Here is a 14,917-nt window from a genome sequence, read left to right on the forward strand (position 1 = left end):
ATCCCATTCCTTCTCCTCCAGCTAAGCAGATTCTATTTTAAATTTTTTTTTAGAAAAGTCCTGGCTGACCTCAAACTCACCAACCTCCTGCCTCAGCTTCCCAGATACTGGGATCAAACACATTCAAATGGTCATGTAGAATGGTTTGAATTTAGTACTTTTGCTTCAGGATGATTCTTCTTAAAAACACCCTAACCCAAAGAGAAACCTGTAAGCACAAGTCTGGGGACACTGAACTGGTGGCTGTCTAGCAGGTAATTTAAGGCTGGATCCTACCTTTACCAAGGCCAGCCAAGTGGCTCATGAAACCCTCCCCCCATGCAAAACCCCCTCCTCTTCTTTTTCCTCATCAGAGTTGCCCTGTGAGCAAAACGCAGACCTCTAAGGGCTCCAGGGATTCCTTTACCCCTTGAGCCAGCTACAGGGATTTAAATTGGATACAGACTCTAGCTTTACAGTTTCTGATTTCCTCCCCAAATCTGTATAAAACTTTCCAACCCAATTGAAATCAGTTTTCCCTCAACTCCCAATGGATTTCTCTGGGTACATTTCTCTCCAAATTTTATCTGTCATCTGAGTCAAAGGTGCTGCTCTGCCCACAACCCCACTCCTAGACAAATCTGATCTTTTCGATCCCATTTTCCATTTGGCTTCTCAAGAACTCTTCTCCCTTTTTGACGAGAATCCCAGCTCTGGGACTTCACCTCTTTTGCCCAAATCTGAACACTTGGCTCCTTTGCTTCCCAGAGCCCAACTGTAACAGTTGGCAAGTTTAGCTGATGCTAGAATGCTCACCCCTATGCAAGCGTGCTTGGAGGAGAGAAACACTCATGGTGTATCCGAGATGTTGTATGTTGATGCTCTTTTATCTTTTTTATATTCCACCAGACTGTCTTGAAGGACCTGAAACAGCCCCTTTCAAAGACAGCATTCTGGCCCAAGCCTGCTCACATAAAACAGGGTTACTGCACTGGCCAAATGGCAGCCCCAAATCATCTCGATTTGGCCACACATTTCCTTATGTCTCTGAATTTGCTAGCACTCCAAAGCAATAGAACCCGTGCTTGGTTTCCTGGACACACAGAGTTCTGTGTTTCAAAGTCTCAACCTGACAGAGGCTGAAACCAAATACTTCAACCTGCAATTTCTTTCTTTTGAAGTAAGGACTGTCTCCTTTCTTCATCTGCCTGACAGGATATTGGAGCAACCAAATCAAAAGGCAGTAATTGGCCCCCATTCCTGGTAATTGCCTTTGCAAGGGGTCAGTCCTGCTGAGGATTGTGCCCAAAGTGAAGCCATCAGTGTTGGTGCACCCATCCTTAATAGGATTCCCGCGGCTTAAGGGGAAGCTACTCAGACATAGTCTGTACCTTCGGTGTGAGTCTGATTCTTTTCCTTCCTTTTCACAGAGCAGTTCAAGACAAGACTCGCCTCTTCTTAGGGCTCAGCTCAGTTGGGAGATTTCTAATGAGCTGCCATGTTGTAACTTTTCCCTCCCTAGTGACTTTCTCCCTTTTACATATATTTCAGTAGGCTCTGCATTCTACCACAGTGAAGGGTACAGACCTGCAGCCTTCTCTTTCCTGGTCTTATCTCATTCTGTCTATAAGGTGTGAGCAGTAGCCAGCTCTTTTTAAAATAATTTAGGCATCTAACATTTTGGAAAGTTTTGCACTCAAATAACAAATTGATTTTGAAACTCCTATAAGTAAAATCATCTAAATACCTCAGGTGAAGAAAAGTTACACTATGGAAGAAACAAACAAAAATAAAATAAGATGGTGAGGAAAAAAGAGAGGAAGTAGACAAGAAGGAAGAAGAGAAGAAGACTATATTACTGTAGCACAGATAACAGATTTACCAAAATGCTGAGAATATGGAAAAAATTTCTTCTTCCCTCACTTGGTGGGGCTCAACTCTCATTACATAGGACCCTGTTGAAGGATTCATCAGTAGTTGCTTCCTGTTTTCAATCACACATGATTCTAGATTAAAAGAAGGGTTCTAAAATCAACATGTAGTTTTTAGATCAATGGTCCTTCAAAAGGAATCTCAGGATCTCTGGTGGTCTGAAGACTGTCTTTCAGTGATCCCATGGGCTAAGAAATGCAAGAAACACAGCGGGTGGGTGGATTGGGTTTGTTTTGTTTTTTCCTTTGAAATGTATCTTCCACTGCAGATCTGAATCAAAATTTAAAAGGAACAACAACAATAAAAAAAAACATTTTGGAAGGGATCTACAAATAATCAGAAAGGATTCAGCAAAACACCTCAAATGTGTTTTTCTCTTTTTCTTGCTAGATAATTTAATCTAGTATAGATAAAACTCTTGTTCTGCTCAAATAGGATTAAAAATTTTGAAACCTACCAATCCAAATGAAAAGATAAATCTTGCAGATCCCATATTTAGGAGCGTTAGAAAGTAAAATCCTTTTTCACTAGGTTTCCCATTTCTTGGCATCATTGTTCCTCGTCTCTGTGTCTAGCTCAATGTCCACGGCTTGCAGTCAGAAGCAGCCACTGGCAAGAAGAGCCACTCTGGGCTGCCACAGCTCTTTCCTCAGGTTTCTCTTCCATGGATCAGGAGCTCAGGTGTGGGGTGAAGGGAACGTCAAATGGGGCTGCCGCTCAGCAAGAGCTGTTTTTCCTCGTCCTAGCCCCACAGCAAGAGTTCCCTGGGAAAGCTGGACTGCTGGAGAAGAGTTTTGTGGCTTAGCTCATGAGCCCATTGTTACCCACACAGCACAGCAAAGCTGTCCAGACATTCAGGCTGCTCAGATGCCATGAAATAAAAATCCACACTTACTCTGCCTTTCCCATTCTAAGGAAGCAATGTGCACATTTGGCTAATTGTTGGACCAAATTTGCAGTCATAGTTTCTGAGAAGGTTCTCAGAGCAACTGGGCTCCTTACACCGCAGGTACATGGTTCAGAAGGTATTAGTTAGAGCTAACTTGCAGACCTCTGATCGGCTTTTCCTAAGTGTTTGCAACACCATTTATCTATCTCGTGTTTCCTCTTGTGTACAAACTGCTCTCCAAGACATCAGATGCAGCCCTGTGTTACCCAGACACTGTTAGTCTCCCTATCCTTTGCTCCTAGGTGGACCCACCCAGGAAAAAAAGGAAGTAATGTTCTTCCCACTTTGCTTGATAAGGTGAAAACAACTTGTTCACTCTTTTAATATGCTTGGAGGTTAGACTGGAGGCATGGCTCAAGTGGTAGACCGCCTCCTTTAATATGCTTGGAGGTGGGGGGAAGAGGAAGAAGAAAAAGGAAAAATTCAATCCCAACATCTGGATGGAATTTGTTACAAATCTTCTGGGACCCCTGGTTCCTGAATGTCTCAGCTAATGATTCCTTCTTCCAAGTCTGCAGAGGCTCAAGGACTCAGCCTGCTGGGGAGAGTAATTTGCTGCCAGTCCCTGCGAGTCGGTTTAAATAGGTTGTCAAGATGTTGCAGCCCTGGCCATAGCCTGCCAGGGGGAGGGGGCATGGCCACTGCCATGTGATCTCGCTCACTTGTTTCTGTGTGGACACCCAGTGAAAACGGCGTTTGCCGCTTCTGGAGAAACGGAGCTCGTCACTGAATTGCCCTAGAGTCTGCCTCACGGACGTAAAGTCGGTGAACGTGCTCACGTCTTTGGGAGATCTATGTTTGGGTCTAATGTTTCCGGACACCTAGGTATAGCAGAAAGAGGACCAGAGGATCACAAGGCCTGGTTTTAGATACAAGTGCCCTTACAGGCTCTGTGTATTGAGCTGGTTTACTTGCCTTCTCTGAGCCTCAGTTGCTTTGTCAGTAATGTGGGTGAATATTCTCACAAGGAGCTGGTGTGAAATGAACGATCTCACGGTATCTGGTGGGGCTTGGTGCATATGAATTGCGTCTGAATCTTGGACAGCACCCTGTGGCAAGGAGGACTCTTCCTCAAAATAGGAAGGTCCCACAATAATGTGAACCCAGCGAAGGAATTCAATGGTTCTCAAGTCCTTCTGTCTTTCTGCAACTTCCTGGAAAGTGCTTCTCCTCAGGTGGAACGGTAAAGACACTACACGAGAAAGTCAATGTTCTGGTACTGACGTTTATGCTTGTGTTTTTTCCTCTCACAGGTAGTAACAATCATTGTACTCTGTGTTTCCAAAGCATAGTATTATTTTGAAGCTTAGAAAAGATGGAATCTGCCAGCATGGTGGTCTGAGCCCATACTCCCAGCTACTTGGAATACTGAGGCAGGAGTTGTTGGGCCTAAGAGTTCGGGGCCAACCTGGGAAACTCAGTGAGATCTCAACTCTTAAGGAAAAAGTGGGGTTTGTAGAATATATAAAGCATACAAAAGTATAACTTACTGTTAACCTGGTCAAAAACTTGCAACTCCCGCCTACCTTGCAGCTCCTAATACACTCTGGGAAGCTGTTTTTGGTTACTGTAACAATACCTGAATCAGGGTAAAGAAAGGAGAGTCATTTTAGATGAGGGGTTTGAAGTGTGAGAGTATGGTACTGGCACTGGCTTAGCTTCAGTCAAGGTCTCGTGGCAGAAAACTGAAAGGGGAAGCGGGTGCGTGTAGAAAGAACACGTGTGAGAGTGGAAGAGAGGTGCTGGGCTCATTTTATAACAACTTGCCCTCAGGATGAGTTACTCACACTCATGAAAACTACAGTAACCCCTTCCTGAGGGCAGATCTTTCATGACCTAAAATGCTTCTTAAGCCCCATCTTCTCTCAGTGTTGTTACCCTAGGGATCAAGCCTCAACATGAGTTTTGGTGGAGACAAACTATATTCAAATCATAGCAAAAACTCATCTAGAATTTAATTTAATCCTGTTGGTGTGGCTGAGAAGAATGAACTAAAACTGGCCATGGTCCATGAACTTACTCAGAGAGCCAGGCCCTTGGGTTTAGTGTGTGGCCCTTAAAGGACCATGAGAAATAATATCAGGAGACCAGCAAATTAGCTCCCACTTTTCTAATCACTGATGAGTGAGTGCATGGTTGACGCTTCTAGAACCAGGGTGGTGTCTTTGCTGGATAGAATCAGAGACCTGTTTAGAGCGAAACAATTGCAGAAACTTGCCCCCTATTCTGATCTTAGTGTACGGTGCAGCAAATCATGGATGTGGGAGGTAGGCAGAGTGTCTTGTTGGTTTTGTGTCTTATAGAAGCCTCATTCGTACAACTTTGGGAAGCTTAAGACAAAAGCCTGTGTACAAATTACTGATCACACACAACTTTGTAAACATCCATTTTCAATAGTACTCTAGAAGAAGAAAGTTCCTCTTAGTCTTTTTGTTTTCTTTCCTATCCGAGGAAATATCTTGCCTGGCACCAGTGTCTCATGTCTGTAATCCTAGCTACTCAGGAGGCTGAGATCAGGAGGATCCTGGTTTGAAGCCAGCCTGGGCAAATAGTTCACGAGACCCTATCTCAAAAAAACCCTTCACAAAAAAAGACTGGCAGAGTAGCTCACGTGTAAGAGCGCCTGCCTAGCTAGTGTCAGGCCCTTAGTTCAAACCCCACTTCCACCAAAAAAAAAGAAAATACTTTTATGAGGAAGCCATATTTATTTGTTTTGTTTTTTGTTTTCTCTTTCTCTTCCTTGACCCAGTATATTGCAAACTTGCTCTGGTGAGTAGATTAGAAAAGAGGCCTATGGAGCAGGCTCTCACTTCTGAGGCTCTGAGGCACCAGCCCCTCCTGATAGCAAAGGGCTGCAAGGGCTGCCTGGAATGTTCTTTCCATTTATGAGCTGGCCTGAGTCCTACAGCAAAAGTTTCTGCCCAAAGTTTTCAGCATGAGCACAGATCTTTTCCCACAAAACTGCCTTTTCCTTAAAGCCACTGAAGTGGGTAGGTTAAAATGGAGGAATTAGGGAGGCAGCAGGGGAGAATTGGGACTCATCCTTTCCTCAGGTGCCTTGGCCTTACTCTGCAGTGCAGAAGACACTGCTGGTTACTACAGTCCTAGTGTGCTGTACCCTTCCCCAACTTGCCTGTAAACAATCCTGCTCACATATCACTAAGGACAGGAACCCACAGGGTCTAACAGAAGTGCTAACATTTAAAGTCTACAAGCAGATCCAAATCTAGTTTCCCCCACTGGGTTCTGTAATATACCCATTTAGAAGGAGTCGTTAGTACGATTTTTTTTTTCAGTACTAGGGTTTAAGGTAGGAGCTTTACCACTTGAGCCATACCCTGGGGCTGGCCTTGAACCATGATCATCCTACAAAGAGTTCATCTAGAACAGGAGTCCAAACAGAAGTCCAAAGGCGTAGTAGATCCCTTGGGCAAGAGGGCTCCCCACTCATGAGTACAGGGCTGCCAGGATTGGGATAGGCACATCCCCTTCACTGCAAAGAGCATGTCCCCTGGATGGCCTTCCTTCCTCATATTTTTCAGACAGTGTGATCTTTACTGCAAAGCCAACCATATGGGTTTGATTCCGGTTCCTGGCTTACTGAGAGCTTTTCATGTCTCCAACAGCAGGAAACCCTCTAGACTCTTTAAACAGCTGCTCTGCAATAAAGGAAATGCAAATTAAAACCATGCTAAGATTCCACCTCACCCCTGTTAGAATAGCCATCATCAGCAACACCAACAACAACAGGTGTTGGCGAGGATGCGGGGGAAAAAGGAACCCTCTTACACTGTTGGTGGGAACGTAGACTAGTACAACCACTCTGGAAAAAAATTTGGAGGCTACTTAAAAAGCTGGACATCGATCTACCATTTGATCCAGCAATACCACTCTTGGGGATATACCCAAAAGACTGTTACTCCAGAGGCACCTGCACATCCCTGTTTATTGTGGCACTATTCACAATAGCCAAGTTATGGAAACAGCCAAGATGCCCCACTACTGACAAATGGATTAAGAAAATGTGGTATCTATACACAATGGAATTTTATGCAGCCATGAAGAAGAACGAAATGTTATCATTCGCTGGTAAATAGATGGAATTGGAGAACATCATTCTGAGTGAGGTTAGCCTGGCCCAAAAGACCAAAAATCGTATGTTCTCCCTCATATGTAGACATTAGATCAAGGGCAAACACAACAAGGGGATTGGACTATGAGCACATGATAAAAGCGAGAGCACACAAGTAAGGGGTGAGGATAGGTAAGACACCTAAAAAAACTAGCTAGCATTTGTTGCCCTTAATGCAGAGAAACTAAAGCAGATACCTTAAAGCAACTGAGGCCAATAGGAAAAGGGGAACAGGTACTAGAGAAAAGGTTAGATCAAAAAGAATTAACCTAGAAGGTAACACCCACGCACAGGAAATCAATGTGAGTCAATGCCCTGTATAGCTATCCTTATCTCAACCAGCAAAAACCCTTGTTCCTTCCTATTATTGCTTATACTCTCTCTACAACAAAATTAGAAATAAGGGCAAAATAGTTTCTGCTGGGTATTGGGGGGGAGAGGGAGGGGGCGGAGTGGGTGGTAAGGGAGGGGGTGGGGGCAGGGGGGAGAAATGAACCAAGCCTTGTATGCACATATGAATAATAAAAGAAAAATGAAAAAACAAAAAATAAATAAATAAATAAATAAAATAAACAGCTGCTCTGGCATCCAAGGAAGGAGGCCAGCTGGGCATGGGAGCCCAATGGAGGGCAATGTGCAGTGTGGAGAAAGGACAGCAAGAATGACTGCAGGGGCTTTTTATAGGATGGTGCCGAAAGCGAAGAAGGAACCTCCTGCCCCTCCCAAAGCCGAAGCCAAATCAAAGGCTTTGAAAGCCAAGAAGGCAGTGCTGAAAGGCATCCACAGCCACAAAAAGAAGATATGCTCGTCACCCACCTGCAGGCAGCCCAAGACACTGCGGCTCTGGAGGCAGCCCAAAAACCTAGGAGAGTGCCCCAAGGAGAAATAAGCTGTACCACTATGCTATCAAGTTCCCTCTGACCACTGAGTCAGCCATGAAGAAGACAGAAGACAACAACACACTTGTGTTCATTGTGGATGTCAAGGCCAACCAGATCAAACAGGCTATGAAGAAGCTCTATGTCGTTGATAAGGTCAACACACTGATCAGGCCTGAGAGAAGAAGGCATATGTTTGACTGGCTCCTGATTATGATGCTTTGGATGCTGCCAACAAAATCTGAACCATTTAAACTGAGTCCAGCTTACTCATTATAAATATACATTTTTTTCACCATAAAAAAAAAAAGAGAGAGAACTTTGAGATTCACCGAAGTGAACTTCAGGATCAAGCACCTGTGGGTGTCAGTCCATAGAATTGGCTTTTCCCCCTTCACGTTATCCCTGAATTTCTATCTGTGTCTTCCTGTGAAGTGGCCCTTTCCTGAAGATGGGAGAGCAGAACTGAAACCTTCTAGAAGAGGAAGGGGCACACAAAGCTTCTAATCTCAAAGATGTGGTGCTCCCATCACCAAGATGATCAGACAATCATCAAATAAGCTTCAATGGGATTTGTTAGAAGAAAATTCTGTGATGTGGGTGGTAAGAAGGTGAAGGTCACTTCCTAGAAGGGATCAAAGCTACTGTTCGGTGAAGGGGGTGAAAGAATGCTGACAGGCCAAGAAAAACCGTAAAGCAATTCTATTATTTAGTTACATAGTGCTTTATAACTTTCAGTCACTTGTTCTCATCTCAGGGCTTATGTCCCTGTTGATCTCTGCTTGGAATCTTTCTCAACATGTCCCCATGTAGCCAGCTCCTTCAGTCTGTCAGATTTCTAGTGTCTTCTCCTCCAAGAGGACTTGTCTGATCAACCTCTCTCAAGTTGTTCCCACTCCATGCCCTATCATGTTATCTTATTTCCCTCCAGGAACTCTTCACTATTTGAAATTATCTTGTTTACTTGTGTTGATGTAGTTCTCTGACCATAATATAAGTTCCTCAAAAGTATCCCATCATTACTGCACCTCCCCACCATGTCTAAAATAGTGCCTGCAGAAGAGCAGGTGCTCGATAAAATGTGTCAAATGAGAGAATAAATGAGTGGAGGTTTAGGGTTAGGAGAGCTAGCCCGGGAGAGTTAGCCCAAGAAAGCTAGGTAAAATTGGATAGGATACATATGGCTAGAAAGAACTGAAATGATCACAAGAGGAAATTTGAGGCAGTAAACAAAATCTCCTGAGAAGTAGAAATAGAAAGTGAAAATAAAAAGGCAATCATCTTTTGTGTGATGTCGTCCAGCTTTCATCATATTGGACCAGTGTTTAAGTACTTCATATGTGCCCAGCACATGAAGTACAAAGAGCTACTGTACAAAGATGGAGTCATAGCCTTAAGAGGGAAAGGAGAGGAGAGGAAGTAAGCTCACAAGTGGCTCTTTCCTGAGTTTTCAAGCAAATCACTGAGTTTGCCATTCTCTAAGGAGACACATATAAAGCATAGGGGAGTTTGTGAAATTCAAGAAGGGGAACATGTCAAAGGAAACTATAGAAGAAATGAAATTTGTTGGGCCTTAAAGGTAAGCAAAAACTTTATCAGGCAGAGGAAGAGAAAGTATTCCAGGCAAGGTGAGAGCATGAGAAAGGCAAAGAGGCATGAAAGTACTTGTTATGCCTGGAGAACAGCAAAACAGACCAATCGTCTCCCAAGACTGAGCAGAAGGAATGGGTAGACATGAGGCTAGAAATCTGGATGGAATGAAGTAACGTCAGATCAGGACAACCCAGATTTTGTCCTGAAATTCTTGGATCCTCAGGTGACCCCTAATGAATGATGGTATCTGAGCAAAAACTGTCTCCATTTATAACAAAAATAAATAAAGGACTCTTGGCTTAATGTCCAGGGATGTCAATGTACCTCACAGGTGTAGTCTTAACACAGTCCAACTGCGGGACTGGGAGAAGTGCTTGTCCAGAATGCTGGGCCCCCAGTCTTCATCCAGGGTCAGGATGAGATGCTTGCATCCCACCAGTGATCTCACAGAACCAGGCCAGCTCACTCTCCACATCACATTAACCACAAAGGCTCCAAGTAGTTCTACCAGGGGCAGCTACCTACAGTGGGAGTAAGATGAGAAAAGCAAGACATACGTCTTGGGTGCAAAATTTAAGGGGGTACAAAAAGTCTCAATAATAAAAATAAATTCTATTATAATGAAATATAAAAAACAATTTATGAAAAATAAGTAAGTGAAAGGGGGATTTCTTCTACTAGTGTCTTACCCAGCATATTATTCAAGGGTTGGATGGGATCCTGGGATAACTCTCTCATGAGTTCTTCAAACTTCTTCCTGAGATGGGAAAGGCCCAAACTAGATTAGCAACCAAGAACTGAAGCCTGGGAATGCTAGCCCCACCTCCTCGGTGAATCTGGCATCCTACACAGACAATGGTAGAACCTAAGTTTACTGCTTACTTCCAACCTGAAGCACTTCCCAATCCGAGCTGGAAGAGTATCCTCTATCCCCACCTTCAATCAACCTACTTCCTCTTCCTGGAGAGGCCTCATACTTTCAGAACAAGGCCTAAGATGAGCACAACTCAGTATTTGAGTTGCCTGACTCTTACTTCTGTAATGTCAACTATTTCTGTACTTCCTTAAAGAACGGACCATTTCTAGCCAGACACTGGTGGCACAATGCAGTTCAAGGCCAACCTGGGCAAATAGTTAGAGAGACTCCATTTCCAAACTAACCAGAGAAAAACTGGACTAGAGGTGTAGCTCAAATGGTAGAGCACCTGCTTTGCAAGTGTGAAGCCCTGAGTTCAAACCCTAGTCCTGTGAAAAGAAAAAAAAAAAAGAATGAAAATGGGCCATTCCTCTTCCTCCACAGTCCTCATTCCAGCAGAATAACCAAGACTTTTTGTTCTAGAGATCAGGCCTTCTTGCATCTCAAAAAGAAAAACGAAAATCAGCAGACTTTTTTTTTTTAATCAGCCCAGTTCTTGGAGATGATAGAGTTGTTTTAGTTGAGAGAATTTAGAAGGGCTTTCAGAATTAGAGAAGGATAGAGGACAGAGAATTTCCTGAGCCTGACTTTGGGTCCTGACAAGGTATATCCAGGTCCTACTCCAACTCTTTCATACACCCCTGGGATCACAGGGTCCCTAAGCAAGGGAGGTGAGAAAAAGTACTCTGTTTGGGAGTCTCAGCAGAGGCCTCCATGCCTCACCAAAGCCAAGAGAAAGGGTCCTAGAACAGATCATTATGGACTAAGAGCACCCAGGTTGACAGGCACTGACTGAAAGCTGTCTTTCCCCAAATACCTAAAAGCTCCCAGAAAAAGCCAAGAGCAGATTTTCCACCCATTGTTAGATGAGAGCCATGGGTAATTTGGAAAACTAAGGAAATGTGACATTTCTACAAGAGGTATAACTTTGTTCCATACCTGTTAACAGTTTAACACCAGCCTCCACTCTTTCCTTTAAAGTATTTATATTTTCTGGCTCAAAGAAGCCTCCAGCTTTATTTGTTTAATCCAGCCTCTCAGGAGTTGAAAAGTGGAAGTTTTTCCAGGGTGTAAGCTTATAGTTCCATATGGTGTTCAGTGAGTGAGCCTCACCCCTGGGCACAGATTCCAGCCCCTCTCTCATCAGTTCAATGATAGAGTGAAAAGGTGGACTCAGCCAAGGACTTACCCCTGAGAAGAGAGATGAGGAAGCATGACAGAAGTGGCATGGGATGCCCAGGAATGGGGCTCCCCAAGTTCTGCTGTAAAACCAATCCACAAGACTGCACTGCCCCCAGGTGGCCACACAGGAGTCCCACTCTCACTTGGTGTGTGTCTTTTCCACTGTAGCTCTTTGGAGTCTAAGTAGGGAGACAAGACCAAGTTGGGAGCTGAAATGCTTAAGGAATGTCCTTTTGCAATGTCACTCCGAAGTTGTTGGCATAAACTTGAAACAGATTCAGTTTACTTGCTAAAATACTCAGGGAATTGAGGCAAGAAAACACTAAGTAATAGCATATTAATAATATGTGCTATATGAAGTAATTTCCAAGTTTTTCCCCACTTGGAAAAAATTTTAAAGCTAAGACTATTTTTCTGAAAGTTATACATTCAAACAATTATTGGAGGCTTAGTTTATGACATGCACTAAGAAACAGAGTATATAATGAGGTTATCTTTGTTTGCAGAAAACAGTAGACACATAAGTAATCCTAAGACAACCAACAACAATAATAAGTGATGTCTGTGCACTGGTAGAGGTGTACCTAAAATATGCAATCTCCTAATGGGCCAGGGGATGGGATTAGTCTTAAAAGATGAATAAGATTTAGCTACAAAGAGACTGACAGAAGGATACTACATTTCAAACAGAAAGGCCACTGACAGCAAAGAAATAGAAGGAAACAAGAGTGAGAAGGGGCAACAGGGGTCCAAAGAATCAGAAAAACCAGACAGGGAGAGTCTTACACATAATGGGTTAGAGAGCCTGGATCATATCCTGTTGTGATATTGAAGGGCTTTAGCAGGGGAGACATACGGATGGGCTGAATTTTGCAAGTATCTTCTAGCAGAAGTGTGCAGAGTATATTGATGCAGCACATCTGGAGACAAAGAGACCAGAGAAAATAATAATAACATGAAAATGGTGTAATACAGGCGAAATACAAATGAGCATCTGGATTAGTAAGTTTGGGGAGAAGAAGGGCCTTGTAGCAAGGGGAGGAGGGAAAAGGAAGAGCCGCTAGAAGGCTCTCCAGTGTCTAGCTTAGGTGACTGTGTGATTGATGGTAACCCTGATGAGATATAGGATGTCAAAGGACAAGCAAGGATTAGCAGGAAAAGGGGTGAGTTCTGCTTACTCTGAGGTATCTGTAGGATATACCAAAATGGAGATAGATATCTAGGAATCTGCCCAAAATAAAAGTCTAAAGTTCTGGATAGAGATCTAAGCTAGACATGCAGATTTTGGAATTACTAGCATGTGGATAATAATTAAAACCAGGGGAACAGATGAGAATAGAAATAGAGTCAGGACAGTGATCCAAGGACTAAAACCTGGAATGGGCTAGGAAAGGTTTGATGACATAGTCTTGTATATTTTTCTGGGGCTTTTGGGGTTTATCAACTGCTTCCATATCCATTTTCTTAATTCTCATCTGAGAGTTTCTGTAAGTCAACTGGTTGTCATTGGGATGATGCCAGGGCTGTAAGAGATCTGATCCATCAGACAGGCAGAAGGTGGGGCTTATGTCCCATGTCACAGAGGATATTTATTTCCAGCTATAGTCTTGAAGCCCCAGGGGATCATGACACAGTATGATGCCTAAGAGGACTCAAAACTATTGCATAGACTCCCAGTTAAGACCACAGCTGGCCTATGACCATGGGTTAGATAGGTTATTGGGAAGCCAGACACAGAGTACATGCCTGTCATCCCAGCTATTCAGGAGGTGGATGTGGCTCAGGGCCAGACCAGGCAAAAGCATAAGACCCTATCTGAAAAACAAACTAAAAGCAAATGAACTGGGGGTGTGGCTAAAATGGTAGAGCACTTACCCAGTCCCAGTGAGCACAAAGCCCTAAGTTCAATCTCCAGTACTGCAAAAACAAAACAACAAAAACCAAAAAAAAAAACCCACACAGGAAAAAAATGAACAAAGGAAGGAAGGAAAAAATTTAAGGTTCAAGATCTTAAAACCATAATATAATATATATAGGAAAAAGCATGATCCTCACCCACTATCAGTAATTATCACAATCCTGAGTTGTTTTCAGTCAAAAAGGGCAGGAATAGGCCACAATAACTTTGGTTGGGCTAGAAAGTGGAGGAAAGAAATGTTTTCTAGCCAGGCACTGGTGGCTCACGCCTGTAATCCTAGCTACTAGCAGGCAGAGATCAGGAGGATCGTGGTTTGAAGCCAGCCATGGGAAATAATTCAAGAAACCCTATCTCGAAAAAGCCCATCACAAAATAAGGCTGGTGGAATGGCTCAAGGAGTAGGCTCTGAGTTCAAACCTTAGCACCTCAAAAAAAAATGTTTTCCAAACTTCAGTCCTTTGGACAAGCAGCAGCAGGTGTTCAACCATATCCCTGAACCACCTATATTATTATTTGCTTTATATTTTTCTTTAAGTCAACTAACTCTTCTAAAACTTAAATACATTTGTGTAAAAAGAAAATTTATAACATGTTAGTGTCATTTGTCATAAACAAAATATTTGTGCAAAATTTAATAAAAATAGCCACCAATTCTAAATATCTACTATTGCTGGAAGAAAACTTTAAGCATAAGGCCTATTTTTATTTAAAAAGGGTCACTTAAAAGGGCAATGATAAGTTTTGGAGTCTGTTAATGGCATATCAGCTCCAAATATGACTTTTTTCTAGAAGTAATCCAGGCTGGAAAGTGAACCAAAAAGAGAACTACTTTCTCGTGATCTGATTATTTGATGCTTGTCCATCTGCCACCTAAAATCGTCTCCTGTCTAGCTTAAGGTCATCGCATGTATTAACAGTGGTACAAGTCTAAACTTTTGGAAACAGAAAGCTCATGAGAACAAATCAGGCCTGGGGCATGACCGCAGAAACCTAGGCTACTGAGTACTGGAAATAAATTAAAGAAACTAAACTGGACACCAGCCTCACCTCTGTTACAAATTCATGTAGTCCTTTTTTTCTATACACTGTGAGATTTCTCTTCTTGCATCCCCTTTGGCAATTAGGATAGACTGGCACACATAAAAACCTGGAGACCAGCCTACTGAATAAAACAGTATCCAGCCAATAGAAGATTCAGCCTGATGAAGTCTAAGCGAGATATGGAGATGCCATCTACCAGCAGAGTAGAATTAGCCAATTCTGAGGCCTTAACTAACTATATAAACAATAGTTCTTTCTCCTCTTTTGAACTAGAGAGCTGACTCTTATAACTACATGTACTCTTGTAATGGTCCCACCCCATTTGTAAGTGATAAACCAACTCCTAAGTAGCTGTCAGTGATGAGTGAGTGTTGTGCTGAGGTGTCTTACACTAAAA

General features: G+C 43.0%; 1 pseudogene; it reads left to right on the forward strand.

Moving 5' to 3' along the window:
* The first annotated feature begins 7,576 nt into the window (after nt 1-7,576).
* LOC109690776 (large ribosomal subunit protein uL23 pseudogene) lies at nt 7,577-8,228 on the forward strand (annotated as a pseudogene).
* The last annotated feature ends 6,689 nt before the right edge of the window (nt 8,229-14,917 follow it).

This window comes from Castor canadensis, chromosome 5, assembly GCF_047511655.1.
Source record: "Castor canadensis chromosome 5, mCasCan1.hap1v2, whole genome shotgun sequence".
In the NCBI taxonomy this organism is placed as follows: Eukaryota; Metazoa; Chordata; class Mammalia; order Rodentia; family Castoridae; genus Castor; species Castor canadensis.